This window comes from Rhyacophila brunnea, unplaced genomic scaffold, assembly GCF_057557595.1.
Source record: "Rhyacophila brunnea isolate RB1 unplaced genomic scaffold, BYU_Rbru_1.0 scaffold_96, whole genome shotgun sequence".
NCBI classification, from domain to species: Eukaryota; Metazoa; Arthropoda; class Insecta; order Trichoptera; family Rhyacophilidae; genus Rhyacophila; species Rhyacophila brunnea.
Window position 1 is genome coordinate 428,601 of NW_028233368.1, and position 20,045 is coordinate 448,645.

Genomic DNA, 20,045 nt, shown 5'->3' on the forward strand with positions numbered 1-20,045 from the left:
TATATTCTTTTCTACTCAAAAAATATATCTGACTCGTATTTTAGTGAGAAAAAGACTTTATTTCCGATAAGTATAGATAATTTAATTATGTATGTTTACTGGATCGAAATAATGAAAATATTAGAATTTAAATCTATTGAAATATGCATCGAAGCGAATTTATCAGATAATATACGTCTATTTTTTGATATTCAATATAAGATAAGGGTATTTACAATCAATTCAACTAATTTTCTATGGAATCAGAAAATGAAAAGAACATATAAAAGTTTGGTTTGCGAAGAGAAAAAAATAGTTGAACAAAACACTCACAAAATTAAAGACATTTTAATTGGAAATGCGCTGTCTGATGACCCTTTTTTTAAATTTTTAGTCATGAGTAAACTTTTTTTTAGTGAAAAAAAATTTAAATCTGAAATTCGGATAGATTTTACAAAGCTATAACAGCTAAATGGAAAGGTCATGATTCAATGATGCATTGCTATGGATTTCTTGTGTTTTTTTCGGAATATAAATCTATGGACAGAAGAACTAGTTTTTTTACAAAAGTATCGAAATCCATAGATTTCGCTGGACTATTTTTGGAAATATTTTTTTACTAAATTGGAAGCATAATATATATCGGGAATCTCACAATAATAAAGATCGTGAAATCGAGAATATATTGCAGGAAATAAAAATTTTAATATTAAACATCAACGATTCTTAGAAATTTATTGCAGATATTCGTGATTACAAGTAGAATTTGCCAATAAAAAAAGTAGCTTAAAACGTCCGACAGACGATTTCAAAATGTTTTGGAAAATCTTTACGGCTATACATCACGGTTATCAGGGGGTTTTTTACTTAAAAATTTAAGCTAAATACGTATCTTTTATCTATAAAAAGTTTAAACGGCCGCCATTAAAAAAAAATTCGATCTTTTACGTCTTATCTAGGTTTAGCATGCTAAAAATAGCTTGATTATTCGAGACCTAAAAGGTTTTAATATTTTAAATGCAAATTATATAGAATACTTTTAGAAAAGTATTTTTTCATGTGTTAAACTTTCTTTTTTTTCGATCTAAAACTAAGATATATAGGATAGTATATAAATTTGGTATCAAATGATTACGAATAATATTCCCTGCATAATTTCTTGTTTTTTAGAAATATATATTATTGATATAAGAAATTAAATTATACAAAACCAAAAAAAATTCAAAAATAATAGATAATTACCTCTATATTAATCCATGCATATTTTCCAAAATAAACTAATATAATATTGCCTTCATTCTAGACCGCCGATAAAAGCACAATTTTAATCAGAATATATTTTTATGATAGAAAATGATTTATTAGAGAGAAATACTTAAAGCAAGAACCTAGAAAATAAAAGGAAATGTATTTTATAGATAAATAATCTTTTTTTTTCATTTATATTTTCCTATTTCCCCAGATTATATGATCCAAAAATCATCTATTTTATTTTATAAATATTTTTTTGGCCTCATTATATATACATGTTATTATATTGTTGAATTTAATATTTTTTGTTATGTATTGATAATAAAATATTGCAAATATAAAAAAGCAGATTCTTTGCTCTCATTAAAACTAGCCTCTATAGACAATCTATCTACTAAACTGGAAAAAAAATCTTTATTCTGTTTATTTTGTGTTTTTGTCGCTCATATACAAAGATAAAGGTTTTTACCTGTTTTAATGAATATTAAGCTTCATAAAGTCGACACATTAACTAGTATCCCAGGAATTATAGCTTGATATATGCTATAAATAGTTGATTTTTTTTTATGGGTTAAGTTTCATTTTATCAATTATATCTATTTAGACATATTCAGCCTATTGGGAACATTACACGCCTCCTGGATGATATCTTTTGACACCTTCCCCTGGTCTATCTTGATCAAATACTCTTCTTCACTCAAATGAGATGAGTTCAAGCGCCTTGCCTATAAATAGTCAAATTATAGAGATTCTATTGTAAAATTAATCTAAAATATTGGTCAAAATATAACATTGAACAATTATACAAACTATATGATTCTAGGAAGGCTTCGATCTAATACGTCTTTAAATAGAGACGTATCCAAGAAGATGATAGAGAAGAGGATATGGCTAATGGTATATATGATGTGTCATGGGAATAAATCAAGTTAATCTTGAAGAAGAAATATAAAATTACAATTCCAAATTAACCCATAAAAAAATCACTAAATTTATTTATGGCTTGATTTCATTTTTAGCTATGTAAATTTTTTTAAATAAAACTTTATACAGCTCTCTAGAACAGACTTGCTTAATACAAATTCAACCACAATATCTTTATAATATTCATCTTTCTATCTTATTCTTTCATTACGAAGTATTTTTTTGTTTTCCTCAACACTATTGTTTGTGCTTACGGTTCTGCTTCTATAATATACAGATTATTTATTTAATTATACCCACGTATAGATGAAATTAAATCACGATTCTCTTTGGACAATAACCAAGATTGAAATGAAAATTCTTAAAGCGGTAGAAATGGCATCCAAAAATCATTCAATTGTACCGATCGAACATATAAAAAAGATTTCGAAAGTTCAATGCAATTTTACGAATGTATTTACGGATCTTTGCAAATCAAAATTCTTAAAATATGAAACAGACCCGTATATCGGATATAAACTAACTATTTCTGGGTATGATTGTCTTGCCGTTACGACACTTAGAAAGAGAGGATTGAAAATAATGGGTGATAAGATAGGAATCGGAAAAGAAAGCGATATTTTTTATGGTGTATTTAATGACAACAAAGTTATTCTCAAATTCCATAGAATCGGGCGCACGAGTTTTAGAGCAGTTAAAAATAAGCGGGATTATCATGAAGGTAGAGGGAATTGCAGTTGGCTATATCTTTCCCGACTGAGTGCAGAAAAAGAGTATGAGTACATGAAAATGTTTAATGGAAAAATTCAGATGCCTGTTCCCATAGAACACAATCGACATGTTATTGTTATGGAATATTTACATGATTATGTGCCCCTATACACAATTGAAAAGGGTTTTCCATTGAACTCTGATATTATATATAATAAATTAATGAATATGATTGAAGATTTTTATAATATGGGATATGTCCATGGGGATTTTAATGAATTTAATATCATGATCGATGGGGAAAATAATGTAAAGGTTATTGATTTTCCTCAGTGTGTAGATATTAAAAATCAAAAAGCCGTTGAATATTTGAAAAGGGATATTTGTGCCGTTGATACATTTTTTGAAAAGAAATTCAAATATAAAAATAGTTATGAACATGATTTTGATATTTTAAAATAACTTCGATTTTATATAGACCTTGAAATAAAATAAACATCTATTTAAAAAAATTATTATATTCTGTCTTAATATAGCGTCATTTTATAATAAATGAGTAAATATTTTATTTTACACTATTTTAATTTTGGAATCGTAAGGCATTTCAAATCGAATTCTTTGAATAAAATCTGAACACTTAGAGATATTGCTTTGAAATTTTTATAGAATCTCATTTTAAATTTTCAAAAATTCTCAAAATGTTCTAAAAATTCTTGTGATACATTATTGTAGCATACTTTGAAATATTGGGATATTTTAGATTATCTAACCTTCAAAATTACATTTTTGTCCCTTAGATTTAGTTTTAGGGGGTTATATGTTTAAATAAAAGTTAATAACTAGAAAATACAAATAAAATCCGTGAAAATCCATGAATATAGAACCATATACTAAATGAAGAAAATGAAATTCATGATATTGCAAAGATATTTTTTTGGAATTAATTTTTAAGTTTACTATAAGGTATACTTTTCTTGCCAAACGGCTATTATTTACAAAATTAATCGGCTTGATTATAAGTATAAAAACAAAATAATTATAAAGTTAGTAATTGATTTCCCATGTTATTTTATTATCCAGTGCTTGGATTTCATATTTAATTTCATATATTTTTGATAAAAAAGGATGAAAATACAGAAAATTATTTCTTGGTTCGATCTTTTAAATAGATTCACAGCTTTTCTAATTTAGATTTCGAAGATTGTTTTAAGTAATATGCTCGATTAGAATTGAAAAACAATATTTATATATTTTTTGTAAGAATAAAAATTTATATGTTTTTTGTGTGAATAAAAATTTATTCTTGAATCACATATATAATTATGCTCTATGCATGGTAAATGTTGCACTTCGAAATATATTAACCTATTATTGGTTTTTTGCACAATAATATATTTAAATCAAACATTTCTTATAAGAAGATGATGATAAAAAACTAAAAATGTCAAAAAAAACGATTTCTATATGATAAATATACCCAAACCTTTATTGTTTATGAAAAAAAAGCATCATAATAGTTGAATATAAATCTTTTAAGTGTATATAAAATATTGATTTATTTTTTATAAATTATGCAGTAATTAATTCTCAAGCCAATCACAGTGCAAAAAAAAAAATATTTTAAATGGGTATACAAATCGAACCCACGGAACAGTAATAGTGTTATATGTCATAAATTAAATTGGTTGGTCTGTTTTTTCACAGATCGAACAAAAAATATGCATAAAATGGACATTAAAAAGTAATTATAAACGATTCTTTTGTTTGCACTCCTTTTATACATTTTGTGAGAGTTCAAACTGAAAAAAAGTAATTTTCTTGCGTTGATTTATCATCTCACTGTTCAAAAATCGAAGTATTCGGCATAAAAAATTTAAAAACATTCTGGATATAGACAAAAATGTATATTTTAGGTCCTTACAAACAGCAATTTTTTAAAAAAAAATACGTTGATGTTTAATATTTGTGATAAATATTACAACATTTGTAAATATTTAAATTTCTTTTGGAAAAATCTTTTAAAAAATTTGAATAAGCTAACCCCTTAATAAATGAATTTTTAGAATTTATAAATGTTTTTATAAAAGTAGATGAAAACTTAAATTATAAAAAAAAGCAAAAAAACCCGATGCAAATCCAAGAAAAATATTTAGATACTTATATACAATAAACATTGTAAAAAGAGTTTACAGATTCACAAAAAACTTATTTAAAGCGAGTTTGGGGTTTTTAGAAATAAATTCTTATAAAACACATCTGTAAACTGAATAAAATAATGATAATGTAGTATTATATCTTTTGGAAAATCTTATCAAATAAATAATCTAAAGTACTGGGTCATCATCAGCCACAGTGTGTGAGAGGAAAAAAAAGTTAAGAATGCTGATTCTTGAACCATTAAAAGCTATTGAAATTTAGATAGGGGAAACAATGTCATCGCATAAACTGATGAACTTAAAGTAGGGAAAGAAAATTACACCAGGGGACATAGAGTAAAAGGCGTATGGTGCATAATTGGCTTATAAAGTACGAAAGAAATAACGACTTCGTCGTAAATTAGGGTTGACATAAATCAGATACAATTTTAAATATTTTCAAAAAATACGTAAAAAGGGGTCTATGGTGTATACAGAAGGGTATTAAGCTTATTAAAGGTTATTGTATTTTTAGAAAGTAAGCAATACTTAGTAAGTCGCAGAAAAAAATCTTGAATCTTGTACCAGATGTTATACAAATATAGTTGAAGGAAAGAATAGTATTCTTAAAAAAGCATATGCGTTGGAATAGAACTAGAGAGGAAATTGTCGGTCTTCTAGTTTTATTTATATGGAAAATAGGTTTTGTGATAATTTTATGTTAATATTTTAGATTGTAAAATTAAATTATTTTTATTTATGGGTAGATTTTATAATTGTACTTTTGTTTTTTTGTAGGCTTAAAACGATGAATTTTCCGTTAACACAACATATATACTCTTTAGTGTATCCACTTCTCTTATATCTTCTTAATACCTCTCCTCTTTACAAGGCCTATTAGTTCAAGGGTTTACTATTTACCATAGTTTGAATATATTCTATGATTCAGTTTTTTAGTATTAAATTGCATAAACAAAAGTTTATTTGGTCATATTAATATATTTAGAATTTTTTTTATTCTGAAAAAAAGAAAATCGTAAACTTTAAAAAAAAATCTCCTCCAAAACAAATTTAATTAGTATAAAAATGTGATAAATTGTCTATTTTGGTAGTTTAGTAGATTTTTGAGAGTTTAGAAGCAAAATATATCTATTCATAAGCAAAGCGGAATCAATAAAAAAATTTTAATATAAAGAACTACTTATAAATTTTTGGAAGGTTGAGAAAAGGACTAATTGACGAATATCCGATTGAATTGCACCAGTGAAATTTCTAAGTTCATTCTTACAGACGAATAGAATATAAGATGTAATAAATTAAAAAGTATAAAAGGTTTACTCTGAATCCATAATGTAAAAATTGTAATTGTTTTCCTTATTCCCAAAATTATAGCAGATAATACAGCGAAAATTGTCTTTTCTTTTTTATTCATAACTCTATATGAAATATTATGGTTATTTACTTTCTAAAAAAATGAATGCACCTTATTAGCACATATTTATCAAACGTCATAGCAATAAACGATTTTTCACGCCATAGGATATGTCTTAAATAAATGTTTTAGCAATGCCAACTGAAGCAGAACCATACGCACAAAAAGTAGTGATGAAGGCAGCAGAATTAATAAGTCTTTGAATGAAAAGAAACTTTTTGGAAGAATGTAAAGATGATTAGACCGTAGTCCGTGTTAAGAAAATATACTCTATAGAAAAAACCAAAATTTTGCCTTTAATGGATTTAAGCGTTAAATCTCCTCATGATCACATCTTATAAAACCATAATAATCATAAGTCATGAATAGAATTGTTGTGTCTTAAAATACTATATTTTGTATAATAAAGAGCTATAAATGTCAAATAGTTCAGATGAATTCGCACAAGAAATGGAATTAGGTAAATGCTTGAATTGTTAAGTATCGAAAAAAGAATATTCTTAGATAAATTTTATGTAAAGATATTGGTTAAAAAACGTATAATGATCTTTAGATAAACCTTTAAGCTGTGAAATCGTATAATAAGAAAATTTTTGAACGCTGTTCGTGAAGGGTACAAGATTAAAAGAATTTTTAGTAAATATTGCTGTAGAAATAAACTACCGTATTGCTTCTAACAAATTTAAGTAATCAATTTGTCCTTAAATAAATGCGAATTGCCATATACTTTTACAAAATAGGGTCATACTGATATTAATAGGCATTAAATTTGTGATGACGTCCGTTGAAAAAGGCGAAACTCACAAAAATACCAAATAATAACATCAATATTTTGCCCTTGGGTATACAATCACATCGAGTTTCTCATCTTTATTATAAATCAAAAAATAAGATTATTGTGTCTTAGTTCTGTGATTTGTTTTGACTGTTTTTTTATATCCCTCGCGCTAGACTGTATGAATTACATTTTGGGCATCTAAGAGATATTATTGCGTTTATCGAGAAGCAAAAATAATTTATATAACGGTTTTAGAACTTACATTTGCACTACCGTATTATATTGCCCCTTAGAGCTCTGATTTTTGACATGCTCTTTTTATTACAAATAAGGCCAATGTTTGCGAATCTCAAATAATAACTTGAATTTTTGTCAGAAAAGAGAAAGAAAGTTTTTATATGAGCATATATTGAATGAAGCAACTAAGAATTTAAACCTATATACTCTTTAATCATAAATTAAGGCAATAAAATCATTGATATCTATATCCATTGTTAATATTTCCTATTAAATGAATTTTATCTCTTAATTTTTTAATTATGTAATCTAAAAATATCTAACTATCAATTCACTCAGAAATATTCCCATATGTTTATAAAAATCAACGAATTTATAATTATGTCACTTTTTGTAATTTTTAAGGTTTTTCTTGTATAAATTTATGTTTTTAAATATTTTAATACATCTATTGTTATATAAAAATAAAATATTATACATCAAGCCCCATTCCATGTTTTAAAAAAAATTAATGCATCATATATTTGTCTAATAATAAAATTTTTTTTGATAGTTTTGTATTTTTTAATCGATTTTTAATCTTTTTGAATGTATTTAGCTTTTATGATTGATTTTTACCTCTTATATGCAAAAATACCAATTGATTTTTATAATAAACAAAAAAATTTTCATGTGTTGTTAAACGAGAACCTATAAATTTACATATTTTAAAGAATTAAACGAGGAAGACTCTAAATCTGATAGCGGCGATTTTTTAAAAAATAAAAATCCCTTTATAATTCAAAATCAAACTGATAAAAACAGATTTCACTTACTATTTGGCTCAAAATTCTTTAGAAAAAAAATAGTCCCTATTGCCTAAATAGTTCTGCTCAATATAAATAAATCCTAGATGTTTATAAAAGTCAAAAAGCAAAAATTCGGCTTAGAGTTTATATTTTATTGATCAATTTTTATATTAAAGCATAAAAACTAAAAAAAAATTTAAAAAAAGAGTCTTTGATTTAATAAGTGTAAATTGTTCTCTTGCGTAATTTTTTACTTACAATGCTGAATCATTGCGCTAACTAATTATCCGATGATCTTTATAAAAATTAAAGCTTTTATACAGTCGGATGATTTATTTAGGAAACAATCTAAGCACCTATTATACTCCGCCGCTTGGTCCTTATAAGTTTATCGAAAATAGTTCTTATAAAATCAAATGTATGTTATACATGCAATTAAATATTATAGGCACGATGGTCACTTTTAGTTTTTAACAAAATAACACATTATATAGAATTTATGGAAATTCAAGCAAAGATATTGTTATTCTTTGACTAAAAAATTTCTAACATGTATTATTAAATTTGTTTGAGCAAAACTTAAGATTGGTCTACATGGCAGATTTTTTAATATTTCTTGAAATTTATAATCTTATTTAGATCTTTATAAATATTCAATAGTTGGTGCTTACGCTACTCTTTTGTTAGAATTAGACACTTCTTTATATACGACTTATCTTAAACTACAATACTATTTGTTTTATTTGCCGTAAAACGCGGTAATTGATAATACAATATTATTAAAGTTACCTAAAATAACTCGAACTCACGAAAAAATGAAGGCGAATATTAAAATTTTAAGAGTAAGGAAAACTTTTGGGCTAAAGGTAATAAAAAAGGAGTTATCTAAGAGGATATAGCAAAGAGTGTTGTTAAGATTTACCCACGGGAGATCAATGAAGTTACGTTGTTAAGAAAATCTAAAATTACAGAGCCAAAATTAATCCTTTAATAAAAGAATTTTTTATTATATCATTTTCGGGCTGTAATATTAAAATATAAATCAAATATGTGTGTTTCTAAAATAACTAATTACTTCTAAACAAAAATATAATATGCATTAAAATTTCTAAAATAGCCTAACTAGAAATTTTATTCACACTGTCAATTTTTTACATAGCACACACAGCATTTCAATAGTACAGTTCGTTAATTTATAGTATTTATAAGTAGAATTAAAATAGGGATCGTATATGTTCTGAAAAACTTTAAGAATCAGTTTAAATATATTATATCATCTTTTTTTGGTAATATCATGCCAAATATTTTTTCAAATGTTAGCAGTGAAACACTAAGGATAAAAAATCATTAGTTTATTAGAATCTAAAGTTTAATAAAAATCCATTCAGCGGACGTGGCTCAGTTGGCAGAGCGTCAGTCTCATAATCTGAAGGTCGCGAGTTCGATTCTCGTCGTCCGCATATCTTTTAATTCAAGACTGAATTTGATCAATGGTACGAAAATCATTTTTGTCAAAATAATATTTTATTTCTACATAGATATATTACGGAGTTAAAAATCCCGGACGAAGTAGAAGCATACATGCAAGCTCTCACAGTTCTCAACACACTTCAACCCATCTCCTTTGAGAGAAGAAAAGCAGTTGATGAGTATAGATCAGGGGAAGGTGTCAAAAGATGTATCAAGGAGTTATGCAATATTCCCAATGGGCTGACCTGACCACGTCTAAATAGATAAAAAGAAACTTAACCCATAAATAAAATATTCTGCATAGATATTTTTTTTTATTCATACCAAGATGAATTTTTTTTTGATTGAACTAGGATATATCGAGCGGGTAATTCTTTTTATTTTTTTTATTCAAATAGTCTCTTTGTATAATGGCAATTCACGATTTATGAACAAAATAATTAATATTAATTTTATCTATACTTTCATGGAATCCAATGATTCGGTCCCGTATATATTTCGTTGGATTTGAAAAAATAAGTGGTTTATTTTTATATATAATAAAGTTTATGACCTCTGATCCGTAACGAATTTACTGCAAGAAATTGCTATATAATTTTCTTTTTTTCGTACCAAATATGAAAACAGTGAAAATATCCTTGATAAAATGAATTCATCTGATTTAATTATAGTCAAACATAAATATATTTTTAATAAAATATACTAAGTTTATATTTTCCCAGAGAAAGACCGTGAGCGAATAATTTATATAATAGATAACAAAAATATTATCTAAAAAGAAGCCATATTAAAATTCAAAATTATTTAAGTGTAATGGTAGATTATTAAAACTAATAATTAATAAGTCTTGAATGGAGGAGAGGTATTGGAGAAGACTTCAGAGAGGTGAAAATAGCGAATTTTTTAATAATCTGTGTGCACGAGATATCAAGCAAGTTGTGCTTGAGAACAAAAACTAAAATTATAACGAATAATTTAACGGTAAAATAAATAAATTTCTAACACATCAAAGTGATACTAAAATAGATAATATATCTCTAAATTTGTTTTAAAAAATTGGCAATAATAGTATCTCAAGAATTTTTTTTGGTTGAGATAAATTTGATATGAAAATAATGTTTGGTTTTAAAAACTAGGGCATAAAATTAATTATTGATTTTATCTAATATTGATTAATAAGGGTGTAATCAGAATAAATTTATTTCAGTAAATTTTTTGTATAAATTCGATAATATTTATGTTGAATTAACAGACTTGTAATTTAAACAGTTTATAGAAATATATAATGCTTTAAAATCCATTTATAACGGAAATTTCTAGCCATTCGCTAGCTTTTTTTAAATATATTTAATCTTTTCTTAATTAGCAGTTTTGCTGTCTCATAAACTTTTTAAGTACGGAAAAATATTATGTAATGAAAATTTTTTTTAATTAATATGAATAATCCTAATGAAACTTTTGTAGAGATAAATAATATATGAACACATGAATATAAATATCACATATGATTTAATTTCATTTCTTATATTCTTAAAACGATGATTTATAGACCGAATTCGTGGGGGAAAACATAGTTTTACTGCTTTTTGAAGCCAACCTAGCCCAAAATCACGAGACTAAACTACTATGTTTAGATAGTAAAAAAACTGATGGGTTAACTCAGAATATATTTTTTTAAGGCGATTCTAGTTGAGTTTACCATAAATATGATCTTTAATGTATAAATAATAATGAAAGTATATTTTATATTCACATATATAAGTTTGATTTAAAAATTTTTGATATTTTTTGGGAATAGACTTGTTGAAGACAGTATATTTTGTTTCATTAGTTCCTAATTTTTTGATGAGCTCCTTTATATTATATAAATCACATCCAAGTTTCATTATAAAAAAAAATAAATGGATTTTAGTTCACAATTTATATATAGAAACTCTATAAGAAAGTTTTCGATTTTTCTAAATAAAAAATTAAGCATTTATGAGTTATAAATTAGGATAGTTTTAACCTAATAAAATTGTTGTGATGGTTCTAGTTTGCATAATGGAGACAAAAAATAATAAAAAAAGCAAAATTAATAATCAATGAAAAATAATAATTTATTGGATATAGCTTATTTTATGCTTTAAATTTATATGTAAATTTATCTAATATGGGATCTATAAACTTTTTGAAATTTATCTAATTTTCTCATTTCATTTTTTTTCACTAGGGAACTTTAGCGCCTCCAAATCTATTAAAAATAAGAAAAAACCTCTAATTTTTAGCCTTTTACTGGATTTTCGTGATTTATAACCTTGAAATTTAGTAAAAGTATAAAAAAAGCACTCTTTATAATAAGCATCTTTTATAAACCAATATAATGTTTTCTTTTAAAGCATTATTTGGATGTTTTTTTATAAAAAAAATTCATGATAGATGTATTCTATATCAAGAATACCTATTATTTAAGCACTTTAGTTTTAATATTGTATTTCAGTACATTATAAATGAACAAAACTTTACTAAAGCTATTATTTTATAATTGTAACTGCCATTAATGGCCTAAAGAATGCCTTTAGATTATGAAAATGAAGCGCCATTATAAAATAATATTCTCTATTTTCATAAATTTTTTAAAAACATACACGGAAGATGATTGAAGAATAATATTATTTGATAAAGCACGTGCAGCACAATAAAAAATTAGTTTGTTTTTAACGAAGTATTTTAAGTTTAATTTCTGCAGAAATGATTGTATTGACTTATGTCTTTAATAAAATCCAAAAAATATAGAGACTTTTAAATTTTAATAGCATGGTGTCTAAATTTTTTATTCACTTAAACATCGGCACAAAAAAAAATCAAAAAATCAAATATAATTATGCCTAAAACTAGTATGTAAAAATATAGGTTACGTTTTTTTTCCTTTATAAATACTTCAATTTTTCATTATATATATATTCAACGCTTACAAAATAGTTCTTGGTTGTAACAATCCTAATTTTAGAACCTATAATTTAAAACTATTTAAAATATTGATTAATAAAAATTAAAGGATTGATTTAAGAGCAAGTGTTGCATAAAAACCCCATATAAAACTATTTTTTACAAGATTATTGACTATTTGGAATAAAAAAGCATTTAGTATATCAATAAAATAATATTTAGCTTTTTAGAAGCGTAAAAACCACAAATTTATGCTACCGGTAAATATAAGAATCGAAAAATATTTAAATTACTAAAACTATAGTGTTTGGATAAGATATCCGCTTTTACGAAAAGCAAAAAAAAACAAATTCTATTATCCATGCCTAAAAATAAATGATATATATAAAAAAACAATATCATCTGTGTAATATTTCACTTTTAGTTGCTGAAACGTAAAGGAATCGCGAAGTTGTATCTCCGCTTAATGATAAGAACATAAATTAAATTTATTATAAAAACGCAACGACATTAAAATATAATTGCCGCTTTGATGAAGCTTTAAAAAAATCACAAAATATACCGATTGTTGCGTATATGAATATAAATCAATATATATAAATAAGTAGATTTAAATGTATATTTTATGTTTATCAAGAGTATATTCCTTCTATGGTATAAAAAGGAAAAAGCTATTAACTTATTTATATGTGTAAAAATAGACATGAATATTTTGGTATAAATATTTAATACTACGTGATATTATCGTATTAAGACTAATCATTCGCTCATTTAAATATGTAAGTAACCATAATTTACTCATAAAAATTGGTAATAAACTTGCAAAAAAAGGTTTTGAAATGTAAAAGAATATTAAATTTTAATTAAATATTGTAATTATTTATCAATTATGGAAATTTAAGGCAGCTTGGATTTTTATAAGGAGGTTATATGACCATTTTGTAGTACGCTTTTAACTGCTCCTCATCAGTACAGCACGCGGCAGAATAATAGCAAACCATGATCAAAGAAGGAAAACGTTCTTCAAAATAGCGGGTATATCCAGCTGGAAAATCGCCAAATATTTTCTTCACGCTCTCTGGCAGTTCTGTAAAATGCCGGCCTTTATTTCTTATAGCCCTAAGCAACGCTCGAATATTGCTAAATTTATAAGATTTAAAGTTAAGTATTTCTGCTTCGAAAATCGGGTCGATATATTTATCCCATGACTCTACGAAAACCCTTTTCTTATTTCTTTCAAGACGTAAATAAACTCTTTTCCCATTCTCACATTGGAATTCTATAAAATCACTAATATCCGCTAAAAAGTTGAATTTTTTTTCGGCTGTCCAAAAATATGGATGATTGTATACATTATTTATGGTTAACCTTTCTTTGGATTCATGTTTTATTGTATTACATATTAAGTCATGGAGAGAATGATCCTCGAGGTATTCTAAAAAATATTTACCTTTTAATGTATTTTCTTCACAATTTTTTTTTTCATCTTCAAAAGGGGATTTTTTATATTTATTGTAGTAAAAAAGTATTCCAAGCGAAAAAACATCTGATTTGTATTTTGATTGATCAGATAAACTAACCAAATTGTTATTATGTAGAATTATTTCAGGGGATCTCCAATTATCAGTTCCTTTGTGAGCTATTGCGGTTACATATGTGTCACTTTCCCTTGTTTGTAGTGTATTTTTAGAATTATTTGTGTCTAATAGAACCTTTTTGGCGATATTTTTTACTGATTTAATTCTATTGTTCTCTTCGATCTGTTTTTCTTGTTTATTATTTGTAGATTTTTCTTTACTGACATTATCTTCAGCCTTTTCGGTTAACTTTTCAGCGTCTTCGAAATTAATTAAAATGATATCATCTTGTGTGTTGATTTTAAGATTATCTATGCTTATATTGCCATGAAATATTTTATTCTTGTGCAAAATATAAACAGTCTTAACAATTTTATGAAGTTCATTTTTGCACAAAGAAATTTCCAAATTTTTATAGCTTTCAAAAACCAAATGTACCTTTTTGTTTATTTTTTCACTGCAATAATATTTCACTATACCAGTCTTGTGAAGTTTCTTTAAAATATTAATTTCATTTTCATATCGCGGATCATTTTCCTGATAAGTTTTGATGATTGCTGCACCAGAATCGAAAGTTCCATTTTGAATTGTATAGCCTTTCAAAACTTGTATAGTATTTTCCAATTTTATCAGATTGTGTCTAATTTTGTTTCTTATAGAATATACAATAAGAACAATTGTACATGCAATTATAAGAATAGTGTATATATACCGCCTATCACCTTTTTCAATCTTTCTATAAACTAGTAATGATGTGCTTTTGTGAATATTTTCAGTGTAAAAATTTAAGATATACTTCTTTATTCCATATACGTTTACGACAACACCATCTACTTCATGAATATCAATAGTTTCCTTAGATAAATGCAGCCAGTTATCATCAAAAGAAAGTGCGACATTATTCTTGTGAAAAGGAGAATAAATATGATTGTAAATCAGCTCCTTCTTGTAAAGATTATCATTTATATGTAATGTAATACTAGTAATAAACACATTTATATCCTGAAAATCGTATATATCTTTGTAAACATAACTGAATTTAAATAAATGTGTTATTTGACTAGCTGTAAATATAGAGTTGTTTATTATCTTCGGTTCTCTCAAAACATCGAATATTGAAAAATTAAACTTATATTCATTTCCATCATTAAAAAAACAAACTGTCCCACTCTTGTTGAGGTAAATAAAATCGAATATAATTTTATTCGATATTTGAATCTTGCTCTGTTTAAGAACGATGTGATTTTCATTTCTAATAGGTGGAAAAAGCTTCGGTCGACTATTCTTAGGAACTGAGTTATTCAATGAAATTTCATGGATGTTACCGATAAAAACCGTTTCGTATTTATTGCAAATATACATGTTTCCTTTATCCGACTCTATAATGTATGGCGATGCATTTAACAATCCTAAAATGAATAAAAGCAACTTCATAAATATTTTATGGGATCAATAAATTCACCTATAACATAATTCAATGTGCGATATCTAGTTATTAAATACTAGCTAGAATTATATATGATTCTTCTTCTCCGCAAATTATAATCATTATTTTTACTTCAACAGACCCGAAATTTATGATAGGTGTGTCACCGGAACAAGTGAGCTGAAAAATAATCATCTTAAGTTTTTTAATACAATGCTTTCTTTCATAATATTGCTTGTTTGAATAGAAATATTTAAAAAAGTGCAAATTTAAATAAGCAATCATACAACGATGGAGTTTCTTAATGCAATTGTTTCTTTCATAATATTGCTTGTTTGAATCGAAAATATTTAAAAAAGTGTAAATTTAAATAAACAATCATACAATGATGGAGTGCTTTATTATGATGCTTTCTTTCACAATATTGCTTGTTTGAAAGTAAAGGAAAATATTTAAAAAGTACGAATGTAAATAAATAATCATACAATGATGGAGTTTCTTTTCATGATCTTTTCTTTCATAATATTGCTTGTTTGAAAGTAAAGGAAAATATTTAAAAAGTGCAAATGTAAATAAATAATCAGAAAATGATAGTTATATAAAAATACCTAGATTTAAATCACTCTAATTGGAGAATGTATACGATATTTGTGGTGTTTCTAATTAAAACTGCACATATACGAGAGACTTAAAAATAATTTAGACATATAAAAAACACGTTTGTATGAATACGTGTTTTTTTGAGTCTGAATTTAAATAAATTTATGATCAAAATTAAAATAATTCATTCTATATTATATAATTGCTTCCTTGATAACAAAGACACGTTTATTGTGGTCAATAAATTCAGACAACATGCGAAAATATTAATGGATATTTTTTTACATAAAAAAATCCTTAAGAGAATAATAATTTGAATGTTACTAGTTTTGCATTATACTGAACCTATTATTCGAAATAAATCACAGACAAAGAAAAAAATGGTCAATAGGATATAAAAGTCCCGCTATAAATATATGAATAAGCGAACACACTTTTTTAGAACTGCATCTATTAAATGATTCCAATGAAATTTAGACCATAAATATTTGCAAAAATAATGAATGATCTGAAAGGTATTCATTAAGTTCAGATTTAATTTTCGATTACTTAAATGTATTCAAAGAAAACTTTATATTACATCTTAAAGGTATTCATTAAGTTCGGATTTAATTTTCGATTACCAAATGTATTCAAAGAAAACTTTAGCTTATTTCTATAAGCAGATATATTAATTTATTCTCTAAATAGTATAATTTTTACAATTTTACTTTTAAAACTTATTAAATCAATTTTGTTTCTGTGGTATTATTTGGTTATATGCTTCTGCTTATGAGAATCCCTAACATCATAACAAGCGAATTATTTATAAAATATAGTACAATATAAATATCAAGGATTAATCCTTTTAATTTGGAAGAAAACATCAAGCGCTGCAAAATGTAAATTAGAAACTTATTATTAAAAAAAAATATTGACGTGATTCAATGTAAGTATATTGCTGTGCATAATATCCGATGCGCAGAATTTAACAAATTCATGTTTACATGCACCGGAATTTGTTTATATGCGAAGATGTGGCATCTTTGTTCCAAAAGACGTGCTTATTATTAGAATCTTTTTAATTTTATTTGGTTTTTTGAAACTGTTTAATCACAAAGGATTATAAATTAAAGAGTTTTAGAGCATCTATCAATGAGGTTTATAGCACCTCAAAACGAAAAACTGCATACTTATGTATTTAATGACATGTTAACCCCTAAACCATCTTCAAAACAGAAAAACCTTCTTATAATATTGATTCTAATTGTTTTAATATATATTTGATCATATTTTTAAAACTGACGATATAAAAGCTGCTATTTTTATTGTCGTAAAACCTTTACTGGCCATTTAATAATCTAGGTTAATATTTGAAGGAGCTATATGCCAATATTATGTAAATTAAAGACAAATAAGAACAATGATTTTTTAATAATTAAGAGTATATTAGCCATTTATGCAAAAAACAAAAGAGCTCATTAAAATAAAATTAAATGTTATTTTCATCCTTTTTTTGACCTGAAGCTAAATTTTAAAACATGTCTACAAAATAGCATATTTGCTTTACAAATTCATCAATATTAGCCCCTATTCTGGCTTATCATTTATTCCATTGAAAATGTTGTTTACGACATCTTAGTGCTGCTAATTTTTAATACCATCTAATTAAATTGGATATTCAGGAATAGAAAAACATTCGTGGCTTTGATTTCTGAGAAAGATATGTTCTTCTGCTTTTATCTGCTCCGTAAAAATACCAAAAGGGTAAAATCATAAAAAAAAATTGTTTTTTTAGTATGCTAATTTAGTTAAAAATTGATGTATTACTGGAAAATCTATCTGTTCATTATAAATTCAAATAAAATCTATGCTATTTTCATTTCATAATATTTATATTTTTAATCCTACTTTGTCTTTTTTTGATCGTGTTTATTATCACACAAAAAACAATTATTATCATAAATAAATTACACGAATTTTATAATTTCTAACAAGAGGTTTCATAAAACCAAATATTATTTTCAATTTTTTAACTAATTTTTGGGGAAAATAAAAATAAATGTGGTGGATAAAGGTGATTTATGGCGGAATTACGTATATAAATAAATAATGTGTAAAAAATAGAATATATATCATCTTTTTCTCGGTTTTTATGACCCAAAATTTTCATAAATTATATCTACTACAATAAAAAAAACTTTGCCCTAAAATAAAATTATGAGTAATTCTATTTTCTGGTAAATTTAAAACTGAGGCGATAAAAAAATATGATTTTTTATCAGAAGCAGATAATAAAAAAAGCTGGCATTTATCTTACATATAGAAAAATTTATGTAATTTCGAAAAATATATTCTTCACTTCGATGTGATGGGATTGTTAAAGAATATATAACACCTTTTCATGTTAAATGATGCGAATTTCTTTAGGTGCGGTTAAATACTGTATATTTTGATTAAATTTGCAAGATGATTCTAGTTTATAATGATAAAGCGGATATAAGAATGTATGGAAACTGGATTTTTTTTTCTTTTCAATATTAAACTGGGGTGTTTTCTATCTTTTATATCGATTTATCATAGTCTTTAGTTTTCGTTAATTTTTATTGTAAATAAGAATTGAAAGCATAATTCTTTAAAAATAAACATTTGGGGTATATTAATTGATATATTATGCATAATTAGTTATATCTATGTTCTCAATAATACTATATGTGATGACTTGGGATGGGGTGGTCACAAAATATCATAAAAAATATGTTAAGGAGTTAAAAATACCGGACGAAGTAGAAGCATACATGCAAGCCCTCACACTCCGCAAGACGCTTGAACTCATCTCATTTGAGAGAAGAAGAGCAGTTGATGAAGATAGATCAGAAGAAGGTGTCAAAAGATGCATCAAGGAGTTGTGCAATATTCCCAACACGCTGAGCACGTCTAAATAGATAAAATCGATAAAAAGAAAATTAACCCATAAATAAATAAGAAGTCTATGTTCTCTACTCCGCAAACACTTGAACCCATCTCATTTGAGAGAAGAAGAGCAGTTGATGAAGATAGATCAGGGGAAGGTATCAAAAGATGCATCAAGGAGTTGTGCAATATTCCCAGTATGCAGACCACGTCTAAATAGATAAAATTGATAAAAAGAAAATTAACCCATGATTAAATAAAAACATTGACATCTATGTTCTCTACAGAGCAGAATAACTTTCAAAAGCTTCAGAAAATACCAAAGAACGCCATTTCCGATATGCGAACATAACCATGATACATATAATAGACATATCCCCGTAAAATCACAAAATATTGCCCATTGTGTTCTTATTATTTTATATCGAACGGCATCACTTAATAAAAAATAATGAATAAAAGGTTTTAAAAATAATAAAATAACCCATATCGAAAATCCGCATAGGATGGTAAAAATATATGGGATTTTAAATTAAATACACTTAAAAAATTAAAAAAAAATATTCTATGAACATACCAGAAACCCTATTTGTAATTTCTTTATAACTAAATTACAACTAATTAATACCACTAAAAAGCATTATAAATAAAATACATGTACCATCTTGTCATTTTAAAAATTACTAGTGTTTCAGGTGGTTAAAAATATCGCTATTTATTGGATATTTTAGATAAAAAAAGTAAAATTATTCATACATTATCTCATTAAATAAATAGATATATTTCAGAAGATGCTCTAAAACAATGAGTTTATAATCTAAGAAATTATAGGATAGGTTATAACTTGATTCCGTGGCATTGTGGCATAGTTATTTTCCAAAAATCGCCCATGAAAATTCTTTCGTTTAAACTAAATA

The 20,045-nt window shown here is 25.4% G+C and overlaps 1 non-coding gene across 1 annotated transcript; it reads left to right on the forward strand.

The window, feature by feature from the left end:
- The first annotated feature begins 9,622 nt into the window (after positions 1-9,622).
- TRNAM-CAU (transfer RNA methionine (anticodon CAU)) lies at positions 9,623-9,695 on the forward strand. Its single transcript has one exon. It is a non-coding gene; the product is annotated as a tRNA-Met (tRNA).
- Positions 9,696-20,045: the final 10,350 nt, after the last annotated feature.